Source organism: Brachyhypopomus gauderio, chromosome 3 (genome assembly GCF_052324685.1).
Source record: "Brachyhypopomus gauderio isolate BG-103 chromosome 3, BGAUD_0.2, whole genome shotgun sequence".
Taxonomy (NCBI): Eukaryota; Metazoa; Chordata; class Actinopteri; order Gymnotiformes; family Hypopomidae; genus Brachyhypopomus; species Brachyhypopomus gauderio.
Genome location: NC_135213.1, coordinates 17,160,520 through 17,171,525, shown reverse-complemented (window position 1 = coordinate 17,171,525; position 11,006 = coordinate 17,160,520).

Genomic DNA, 11,006 nt, shown 5'->3' with positions numbered 1-11,006 from the left:
TGTACTGACAAGTAGATACGTCACTTCAGGGGTTCATTCTGAGGATGCACCTACAGGGAATAGTGAATCAGGGCCTGGCTTGGTACGAAATAATACACCCTGCTCTATTCTCCGCTTGCAATCTATCTGCGATAATATTCCATCAGATTCGAGCACTCTATTGGGAAAAAAAACGAAAAACGATTTTCTTCTATTTCGGGTATTCCATAAGAGATTGAATAAATAACTAAAAATAACTTAACTTTGATTAAGTGATCTCATTAACACTTGGTCGTTTAAGGCGTCTTGAGTGTCAAGAAAAAGGTAAAACAAATTTAAATCTCTGACACCTCTTCAAGAGCCTGACTCACAGGTAAGACACATGTTATGCAACTGTAAATGCATTTGTCTCTTCCAGCTACATTATATAGCCAACACCTCATCCCCCCCATGTCACACCATGTAGCCCTCAGAACGTTGACATCTTTGAGGAAATTGTGAAAAATAAAAGTGTCATTAATTACATAGGCTATAGCACAATAAAAAGAAGTGACACATATGTGGCGTAACAACATGTAGTTGTGATGATGCAATCTAGAAGACTCATGAAATAACAGGGTTCGTCCAGAGCAACTAGGCAGGTTGTAAAGATGCTACTGTCGCCTGTATGTTGACATGCAAATGGGAAATGTCATGGTAGCAATGAAGACTAGTGGCACCATAATGATGAGTTTTTAAATTACAGTTTAAAATCACTGTCTCTACAAGTCGGTTGTTCACTGTACTTATATAATTTAATTTCATGTGAGTGAAACCTCTTCTCTCTGTCTCTCATAATGGTCCCATACTTTTACTGTCAACTTTTATTACACATTTAGATTATATTAAAAGCATTTGAAAGTATCTTAGCCTCTCATGAAAACTGCAGTTAATCACCGTTTACTATAGTAAATGTATTCCTCTAACTGATATTACAATCCCATAACTCATAATCTTGTTTGAAATTTAGACAGGGTAATGTCACCTAGAGACTGCTTTGCTCTTGAAATTTCATTGTTATTATGTTTAAAAATCCTGCACAATTGAGGTATATGTTGATTAAACTAGTCCAGATTAGATCCACAGGTCTTGGGTTGGATGTATCCCTTTCTATTTGGAGGAATTGAATTGCATGTAGTTTTGAACATCTGGATGATAAAATCACAAGTTCTTTAGAAGCAACCTTCAGATGTGTTTACACTTACATGTAACATATTTAATCTGCAATTGTACTGGTCCTTGTGTTGTGTGCATGATTATCCTAAAACAATGTGTTTGTATTTTTCTAATTCATAAAGAAGGATGATCATAGTTTCTGTACTTTACAGATACTTACCTTTGCTGACTCTTACCTTTACTGATTCTTATCTGTACTGATTCTTACCTTTACTGATTCTTACCTATTTCCCACTGTTTCTGCTGACCCTTTTATCTAATTCAGCTCTCACTGGCTGGCGAGACCAGTGGTGGGCAATTGTTGGATACTTTTTCAGTACATTACTTTTAAATATTTGTTTTCCAAGCTCTAAAGGACTCAGTCACACACATCTTCAGTCTTGTGGAGGTTGGGATCCATGCCCCAGCAGTGATAATGGACAGTGCAATGGTTTGAATATGTGAGACATGAACATGGCATTCGTCAGCCTCTGTTACATTACTGCACAAGTGAAAGCTGTAGCAGCAGGTACTGGCTGATCCCCCATGAAACATGCAGGCAATGGTGTGACAGAATGAAGTGTCCTGTCTCTGTTGGAAAGCCAGAGCGTCTCTGAGTGGTTTGATGGTGCACTCACGTATCAGTGGTGGGCGTCTGTATCTGTAAGCAGAAGAGTTAAACTCTCAGCTGGAGGACTCTTTTAGCAGCAATAACAGGAAGCTTCACTCGTACAGAATCTGAGGAGCTGCCAGCAGCTGTTAAGACAAGAACAGTCTGTCAGAAAGTATTATAGATAGTACACAGTGCTCAGGTATTTAGCATCAGACTTGCTTCCAACACTGAGATTCTTTCAACGGCTGACGTTTGTGATGATGTCCGCTCTCCTGATTAAGCTAGACAGAGCATCTCTTTATCTTCCCTACAGCTCTTTTCTTGTGGCATGGTTGTAATTTCTCTGGCAGCGTTAGTACAACCAGTCCCACACTAACATCATTAAAACTCTCAGGATTGCTAAAGAGTGTTTGATAAGGTAAGACATCTCAAGCTACTTGTACTGGAGCAGAGCACTGAAAGCTTCTTCGGTGACACCTCTTGTTCTGGGTGTCTCATTAATTAGCTAAAGCTGTGGACCTCTAAATGTTAGTCTGCTAATCAGGATTTCGGATTACAGAGTGATGGGCATTGGAGACAGGTCTGATGGCTTCGGCCCACAGAGCTGCCTTCAGGACAGACGTCTGCTCCAGAACCATGTTGCTCATCCTGACAGCTGCCTTATTTTTGTATTAAGATGTTTCTGGAAACTGCTGATACCCCTTTTCCCAGACTAATAGTCTTATGGAGTGCATATAAAATCAGTGTTTTGAACATTAACCACTTGTTACATTAAATTCTGCACAAAAATTATTTTTGTTGATTTTTTTAGAAAACCCTTGAAGTTGTTGAGAAATATCAGATATTTACCTTTTACAAATACCTTTTAGTATATCAAAGTTTTTTGAAGCAATCCAAGAGATACAAAGTAGTTATCTGCATAGTGTATACATTTCTTGCTGTGGTCTTATGGCTTGAACTCTATTAGGAATCCTGAACTCTGTTCTGAACCCTGAATTCTATACTGCATTCATATGGATTTCTTCAAAATCATTTATGAATATGCAAACGTTTACCTTAAGCAGCGCTTTTCTGATGCATAAATGTTTTGCAAAATCACCTGTTTTATTGAAAGCTCACCTGTATTGTCATCTGAAGTGGCCAAGTGATACATTATGTCAAGGTGTCGATAATAGTCAACACATTTTTAAAACTAGTGCAAGAGCTTTTGTAGAATTAGCTTTCTTCAAGTTGACCTCATTTGGTCTTAAATCAAGTTGAACTGTAGTGGTAGTCATAAAAGAGCACCAGGGATCAATTGGTGAAGGTCCCCAGTATAAAAAATACATTTTGATGATTTTAATTAGCACATTAAAATATTAATAAAGTAATTAAACAGCAGGTCCAAACTGAGTCCTTGTCAGACCCCATCCACTTCACATTTTGAGATTGTACATTTAAGATTATACGCCGTCAGCTCACAGGAAGCCTGTTAAACTCACACTAGGGAACTCAAATTATGTGGGTAGATTATAGACATGTGATGTGTTTGTGTGTTCACCTTAGAGAGAACAAAATTTATGGTAGTGTAAAAAAGCATGAAAGGTATGACTGAATTGGTCATTTTTAAGTTAGGATTGGTGGTATAAAAACATTTGAAATGTAACCTACTCCACTCAGATGAATTATGGTGTCACGTAGGGCAACGCCCCCTCTCGTAGCTGTCACTCTGGGTTCCCTCATGTCCGTGTTCCCTGCCTGTTTGTCCCGCCCTGCTCGTTGGTTTTGATTTCTCGTTTGTTACCACACCCCTGTGTCATTGTCATCACCTGCCCCTCGTTAGATTCCTTGTATTTAAGCCCCTGAGTCTCCCTTGTCCTTTGTCTGGTATTTTGTTTGATTGTTGTGACGAAGTTCTTGTTCAGCGTTTTACCCGACCGTTTTGTGTCCCTGTCTTTTGATTCCTCGCCTGTCACTCGTGTTCCCCTGTTTTGTAATGCCCGTGTTTGCATGTTTTTCGGACTGCCCTCCTGTGATCGACCCTGCCTGGCTTTCTGACGATGAGTATGGTATTCCCTTTAATAAATCTCGCTCTTCTCAGCGATTGTGTCCGTCTCCTCGCTCCGTGGCGCAAGCCTCGTTACATAATACCAGACCTTACAAGGACACAGCGAGAGAGCGAGACTCTGGTAAGTTCAATCGCTGTAATGAGATGTTGGCTGGTTTAATTCGGTTCGACTCTCCGGTATTACAGCGTGAACGAACCAGAGACAGGAATTCCCCTTGCGCTGTGGGTACAGGGGAGTCTCGTCGCTGTAAAAACAAGGCGAAATCACTTTCGGTTTCTAGCTTTAGCGACGAGCTCCCTGATAAGCGCTACGTGTCTGCCCGACTCGACACACGCTACAGGGAGGAGCAACCTGTAGCGCGAGATTCGGGTAGACGGAATGAATGTGCAGACGAGCGTTGGCTTGGCTCTCGGTTGGCTTTCAAAAGCCATTGTGAACTCCCGATACCTCCGACGAGGTGGAGTCACAATGAAAGCCACCGAGAAGCAGTTGTGTCTGTATGTTCTTCCAGGCGCAGACCAGATCGGGGAAGGAAGACCACGCCCCCGGTTCAGAGCCTCGCCGCCACAGCGCATGACATCGTCGTCCTCCCGGAAGCCGCTCCCCGAAGGCCCCCCAAGAATTTTTTGGGGGGGAGTACTGGCCACTCAACACAGGAGTGGCCGGCTCGGACCCCGGTGACGTCAGTGTGGCGGACACGCCCCCCGATGACGTCAGTGTGGCGGACACGCCCCCCGATGACGTCAGTGTGGCGGACACGCCCCCCGATGACGTCAGTATGGCGGACACGCCCCCCGATGACGTCAGTATGGCGACTCCGCCCCCCGAGGACGTCAGTGCGGCGACTCCGCCCCCCGAGGACGTCAGTGCGGCGACTCCGCCCCCCGAGGACGTCAGTGCGGCGACTCCGCCCCCCGAGGACGTCAGTGCGGCGACTCCGCCCCCCGAGGACGTCAGGTCCGGGCCTGTTCCTGTTCCCGCTGCCCGTCGGCAGTCCACGCCGGTTCCTGTCCCCGCGACCCAGGAGAGGTCGTCCACGCCGGTTCCTGTCCCCGCGACCCAGGAGAGGTCGTCCACGCCGGTTCCTGTCCCCGCGACCCAGGAGAGGTCGTCCACGCCGGTTCCTGTCCCCGCGACCCAGGAGAGGTCGTCCACGCCGGTTCCTGTCCCCGCGACCCAGGAGAGGTCGTCCACGCCGGTTCCTGTCCCCGCGACCCAGGAGAGGTCGTCCACGCCGGCTCCTGTTCCCGCTGCCCGCCAGCGGACCCTGCCTGTTCCCGCTGCCCGCCAGCGGACCCTGCCTGTTCCCGCTGCCCGCCGCCCGGCCGCGCCTGTTCCCGCTGCCCGCCGCCCGGCCGCGCCTGTTCCCGCTGTCCGCCGCCCGGCCGCGCCTGTGTCCCCAGAGACTGTGCTGCCCTCTATTGGGCCTGGACTCTTTGTGCCCCCTGCTCTGCCATGTGCCCCCGTCTCTTTGCCCATGTTCCCCTTGCTCCCATGTTCTGTCCCTGGTTTTGTGTTGGTCCCAGTTCCTGTGTGTGTACCTGTTCGTGTCCTCGTGCCCGTCCCTGTGTGTGTGTCTGGTCGTTTCCTCCAGGTCCCTGTGTCTGTTCCCCAAGTAATCACCCACTTTGTTCCTGTCCCAGTCTCGGTTGTCCAAGCTGTGTTTGCCTCCGTGTATGCCTCTGCCCTGTCCCCTGGCCCGTCTCCTGTGTCTGTTCCCGGTCCTGCTCCCGTGCCTTGCCCTGTCCCTGCCTGTATCGCCATGCCCCAGCCCGGCTCCTGGCCCGTCTCTGGTTCCCCTGTCCCTGCTGTGCCCCGGTCTCCGTGCCCTGCTTTCCCTTTGTCTGTTCCTCCGGTCTGTCCTGTGTCCGCTGTCCCTGTCCTGTCTGCCCTTGCGTGCCCCGGAGTGGCACGCTTTGAGGGGGGGTTCTGTCACGTAGGGCAACGCCCCCTCTCGTAGCTGTCACTCTGGGTTCCCTCATGTCCGTGTTCCCTGCCTGTTTGTCCCGCCCTGCTCGTTGGTTTTGATTTCTCGTTTGTTACCACACCCCTGTGTCATTGTCATCACCTGCCCCTCGTTAGATTCCTTGTATTTAAGCCCCTGAGTCTCCCTTGTCCTTTGTCTGGTATTTTGTTTGATTGTTGTGACGAAGTTCTTGTTCAGCGTTTTACCCGACCGTTTTGTGTCCCTGTCTTTTGATTCCTCGCCTGTCACTCGTGTTCCCCTGTTTTGTAATGCCCGTGTTTGCATGTTTTTCGGACTGCCCTCCTGTGATCGACCCTGCCTGGCTTTCTGACGATGAGTATGGTATTCCCTTTAATAAATCTCGCTCTTCTCAGCGATTGTGTCCGTCTCCTCGCTCCGTGGCGCAAGCCTCGTTACATATGGATTTAAGAGAGGGAGAGAGAGAGAGAAAGTCAAACAGTATGAGAGATACTCTAAAGCAAAAAGGCCTTATCTTCCTTCTTCTTATTGAGGAGAGAGTGGGCCCTGGGTTCTCCTCTCAGACCTAATCAGGCCTTCACAGATCACTTTAACTCAGCTCAGTTTAAATGCATTGAGGTCTTTCTTCTGACATTTTCGATATACTGTACATAAAGATTATGTTCAGGGTCTATAATCTATTCCCTGAGCGTGTAACCCCCCCAAAAATGAGAACAAAGGTCAAATGTTCAGGCTATTGTAGTCCGTGTAATTAAGATCACTTTGGCCTAGATATGGAGGTCTTCTAGTTTACAGTAGAGTTCAGTCAGACTCTCTCTGTTTCTCCTAAAAGTCGCTTTGGGACTAGAGTTGAAAGTGTCATGGAAGAGGTAGAAAGAATCTATAACATGGACGATGTAAACCACACTCAAATAACCTTGAGGGCAAGGCTGTCAAACAGCACACCAAGAGCATGAGGGCTCTGTGCAGTTTTGTCAATTCTCTGCTTCCAGTTCAGCTCTTGTGTTAATTATCATGTTACAACAAGTGTGTAAATGTAAGGAGATCAATCAACTGTGGCATTGTCTCTCAACGTGTTGAGTATGAGACCTGTTACAGAAAGAGTGGCTAATGGCACTGTGGTCTGGTCTCATAGAGAGAGAGCTCTGTAGCAAACAGAGGTCTCTTTCTCTCACACACCTGCACACATGCATACACAGAACCATAATATACCCAATTACACACACTGAGCCCAACCCATGGGGTTCCTCCACTTGACCGTGTCTGGTGAGAAGTATGTGAAATGGGATTACTGTCTTGTCTGAGTCTCACAGAGTGAATAATGTAACTGCGCCTCACGGCCCTGGATTAGGGATTACCTGCCAGTGAGCATCCATCAGGATTAAGTTGTGTGGAGGAGTAAACGTGCAGGTGTGGGGGAGGTTTGAGAAGTGTGCAGTTAGATGTATGGCTAAGTGTGGGCTGTGAGACTGAGTGAAACAAGTACTTGTCCCCTCCCCTTCCTCCGTATAGTCCCTACTCCTCCCCCACTTGGCCCCACCCCTTTCCCCACATGGGTGTGGCCCATATATCATTAGCTTCTCCACTACTGGAACGAGAATCACTCTGTCACTGCATACAGGCTTCTGCCATAACAATGCCACCATCTCCCCAGGACTACCTCACGGTTTGCTGACAAAGAGCTTGGCAGATTCACATGCCATGTAATACATGGTTTATAAGGATGTGCTTCTCAGTGTTGGTGTTTGGAAACTGATGTTAGAACCAAGAACTGCCTGCCAGATGTCCTGAACAGTACTTGGGAGTTTCCTTTCAATTAAATCTAAGAAATAAATGTAAAAAATGTGAACGAGTTGTACTGTAGGTGCTTTGGTTTCAAAGGGATGAACCCTTAGATTGGAGACTAGGGTTAACTTTTCCTCATGCTGCAGGGCACCTTTCCAGGAACTCCTCCACTATGCTGACAGACAGAACAGGAGGGCTGCACCCTGTTATTAAAGAGCACTTACCTTTTTACCCTGTTCCCAGCATGCATTTCACTCTTGATGGAGCAATTTATCCATCACATTCACCTTTCAGTGAAGGGAGGGAAAAGGTGGGGCATGTGTGGCGGCGTTTTAGGTGTAAGTGCTCGAAAGTGGTGGTGAGCTGTCGGAGAGAACGGAGCGAGAGACATTTCCGTTCCTGCCCTGATGAGTGAGAACAAAGGAGACACGCAGAGACACCTGGAGAAATAAAGTCCCATGTGACACGTCAGTGGTGTCAGGTGATATTCAGAGCGGACGGGTTTATTACAAAGACCTCTCCTAAAATCCCTCAGGCGTTTTTTTCTCTCTCTCTCTTTGACAATCACTCTTTGTCTCTCCATCTTCATTCTCTCTCTCTTATTCTCTCTCTCTCTCTCTCTCTCTCTCTCTCTCTCTCTCTCTGTATACAAGCTATATGTGTTTAATACCTTCTCTGCCATGATCTCATTAGGCAGAGTGATCAAATCTTGTTGATTTGAAAACCACCCTTGACCTACTCATCACAGGTGTGGACTTGAGGACCTGCTTGGCCTTGAGGACCTGTACAGCTGTTTAAAATGTTTTAATTTATGTATTATATTTTTGAGGACCAGGAAGGAGAAAAATGAGTCACAGAAGAAATATGAATGGGATAGAATAACAAAAACATTCTAAAATAATGCTAATATGTAGTGTGGAACAAAGTGAAGTTGGAAAGGATTGGTAGGGGGCTCTCTCTCTCTCTCTCTCTCTCTCTCTCTCTCTCTCTCTCTCTCTCTCACAGACTGGGAGAAGTAATAATCAGCATTGAAAACAGTTCAACGAGAGTGTCGGCCTGTCTGCGTTTGCATGAACTACTGCAGTGTGCACAGCTGCTGCTGGTTAATATTCAGCTGTTGTGAGTTAGTAGTTGGCGCTCAAGAATGAGTTGCTATTTAATATTTAGCACTGGGCACTTAGACAAATGAAAATTAGCAGTTAACTTTTGGCAAAGTACTGGAATATATCATCTAGAATTTTGCAGTTACTGGCTAGATAACAGAGATATGGCCTGTGGTCACTGCCTCAAAAATGAGAAACAGAGATGTGTGTGTGTGTATGTTGTGTGTGTTGTATGTGAGACTGCTGAGCAGGGCTGGTAGAATGTGTACTGTCAAATGTCCCGTGACAGCAGTTATAAATATGGTTTAAAGCATTAGCAATCTGGAGGCACAGGAATCTGTGTGTTTGTGTGTGTATCTATGAGGAGGGGGGAGGGGGTGTTGGTAGATGGCCAGCTGTGTTCAGTTGATGCGTGAGCCGAACCATGATTTAATAATTCGTCATGGGGAGTATGTGTGTGACACTGTGATGCATGTGTGGTTTGAGTCTGAATGCATGTGTGTTTAGTGTGGCGTACAGAGAGGCTGTGGCCTAAATGTTCCAGTCCACACTCCAAGGGACACATTGCATTTTGTGTTGTTTTCTAATTTAACATGTTCGCTTCACCTCATCATTATACCCATCATTAACTTGACATGGTGGTGAAGAAATTACAGGCGAGCCTGGGACTGGAAGCTGGCAACCGTTGTGAAGATGTGACATCATAAAAGGTTTCATTATAATCAGGTTCCTCAGTTATTTAACCTGCTCATAAATCCACTGTAGTAGATAAATGTAGATGATGTGAAGGTAAAAAGGATGTCCTAATAGTCACTTTTGTGTTTCCTCTCCATGTTTGCTTGTACACTCTGAGATAGATGGTGAGCAGAGGAGATAAGGGCAACGTGGAGAAGGTTTGTATCATTCCCTTGTGCTGATCTTAATGGAACGGAAGGACATTTTCTTATCTCTCAGACCCACTGTGACCCATCGCCTCTCCTCAGTGTGTGCCATTTTTTACCCGCTGTGGTAGCAGTGTATTGCTTTTTAAAGTGACATTCACTGGCGTTGTGGCAGTTCTAGGCAATTAAAAGGTTTGCCAGACATATTGAGGCTTGTTGGTGAACTAATGGTGCACTAATGGACCTACTGAATTTATTAAGAGCCTGACTTGCTGCTGTGCTGGTTTGAGGGAACAGTCCCAGCACTGTAACACTCGGTCATGGCAGAAACATGCTGCTGCCAGCCAGACATAGCTGACTGTGCAGCAGCAGTGTGAGGAGGGACATCATGCATGGCGCACTGATGTCAGGTGAAGCCCAAGAACACAACGGGCCTTAAGAGCCCCAACACAGGATTCCTGAAAGCATGTTGGTGACGATCAGGTACATACTGCAAGCTCCAGTTATGACGTTTGTACAATGATTCTTAACAAGAGATCAACATTTGTCCTAAAGAAATCTTCACTTCAGAAGCGAGCTTAGCTTTGCCCTCATATCGCTCTGTCTGGCTTCGTTTTTTTGCTGCTCTCTTTCTGTCGCTCGGCTGCACAGGGCTGCTGTTGGTAAAGGTAAATAATGGGGCCCTGGAGGGGCCTGTAGAATGATTTATCTTTGAGCGGTTTGCAGGGCAGACATCAGTCAGCTGCAGGAAAGGACACACACACACACACACACACACAAACACACAAACTTTCTCATGCACATTTATGCAATCTTTTATTTCTTTTTTTTTTTTTGCTCTATCCATTATCAGGAAGTAACCGTCCTATACATTTGTGTTACTAGATATGCACAGCCTGCTGTACAGGATCTGCTGTCATTTGGGACGCATCACTGTTTGAAAGGCAGAACACAGAGATGTGTTTGATCTTATGGCAATATTAAAAAGAGTATTAAGGTGTTGCTCTGTGGTCGAGAACAGTGTGTTTATAGAGTGATTTGTTTGTTTGTGTGTGTGAGAGAGAGAGTATGTAGAAAGATCTAAGGGAAATTTCATTGCCAAGTTGAGAGCAGTAAAATTGTGTGCCTGTCACCTGTCACCTAAATCTAGGCTCAGGGTTAGGGACATTTTTTTCATTTCAAGTGTTAGTAAATAATGAGCAAGTACAATTTTGTGACTGTTGAATTATCTGCCGCTCTCCGACTATGCGATGCTGCCTGTATATTTTCTAGATCTGTTGCCTTTGACTTCTCTGGAGGGTCACTAGTATCTACCTATCACATGTCATTTTAAGCAATCTGTAAGTTTCTTGAACTGCACAGTGATCTGCTGGGATATGAACTCAGGTGTGAGTACTCGGGAAGAGAGAAAGAGAAATATAGGTGTAGAGAGAAGAACGTCAAGAGACACAGCGAACA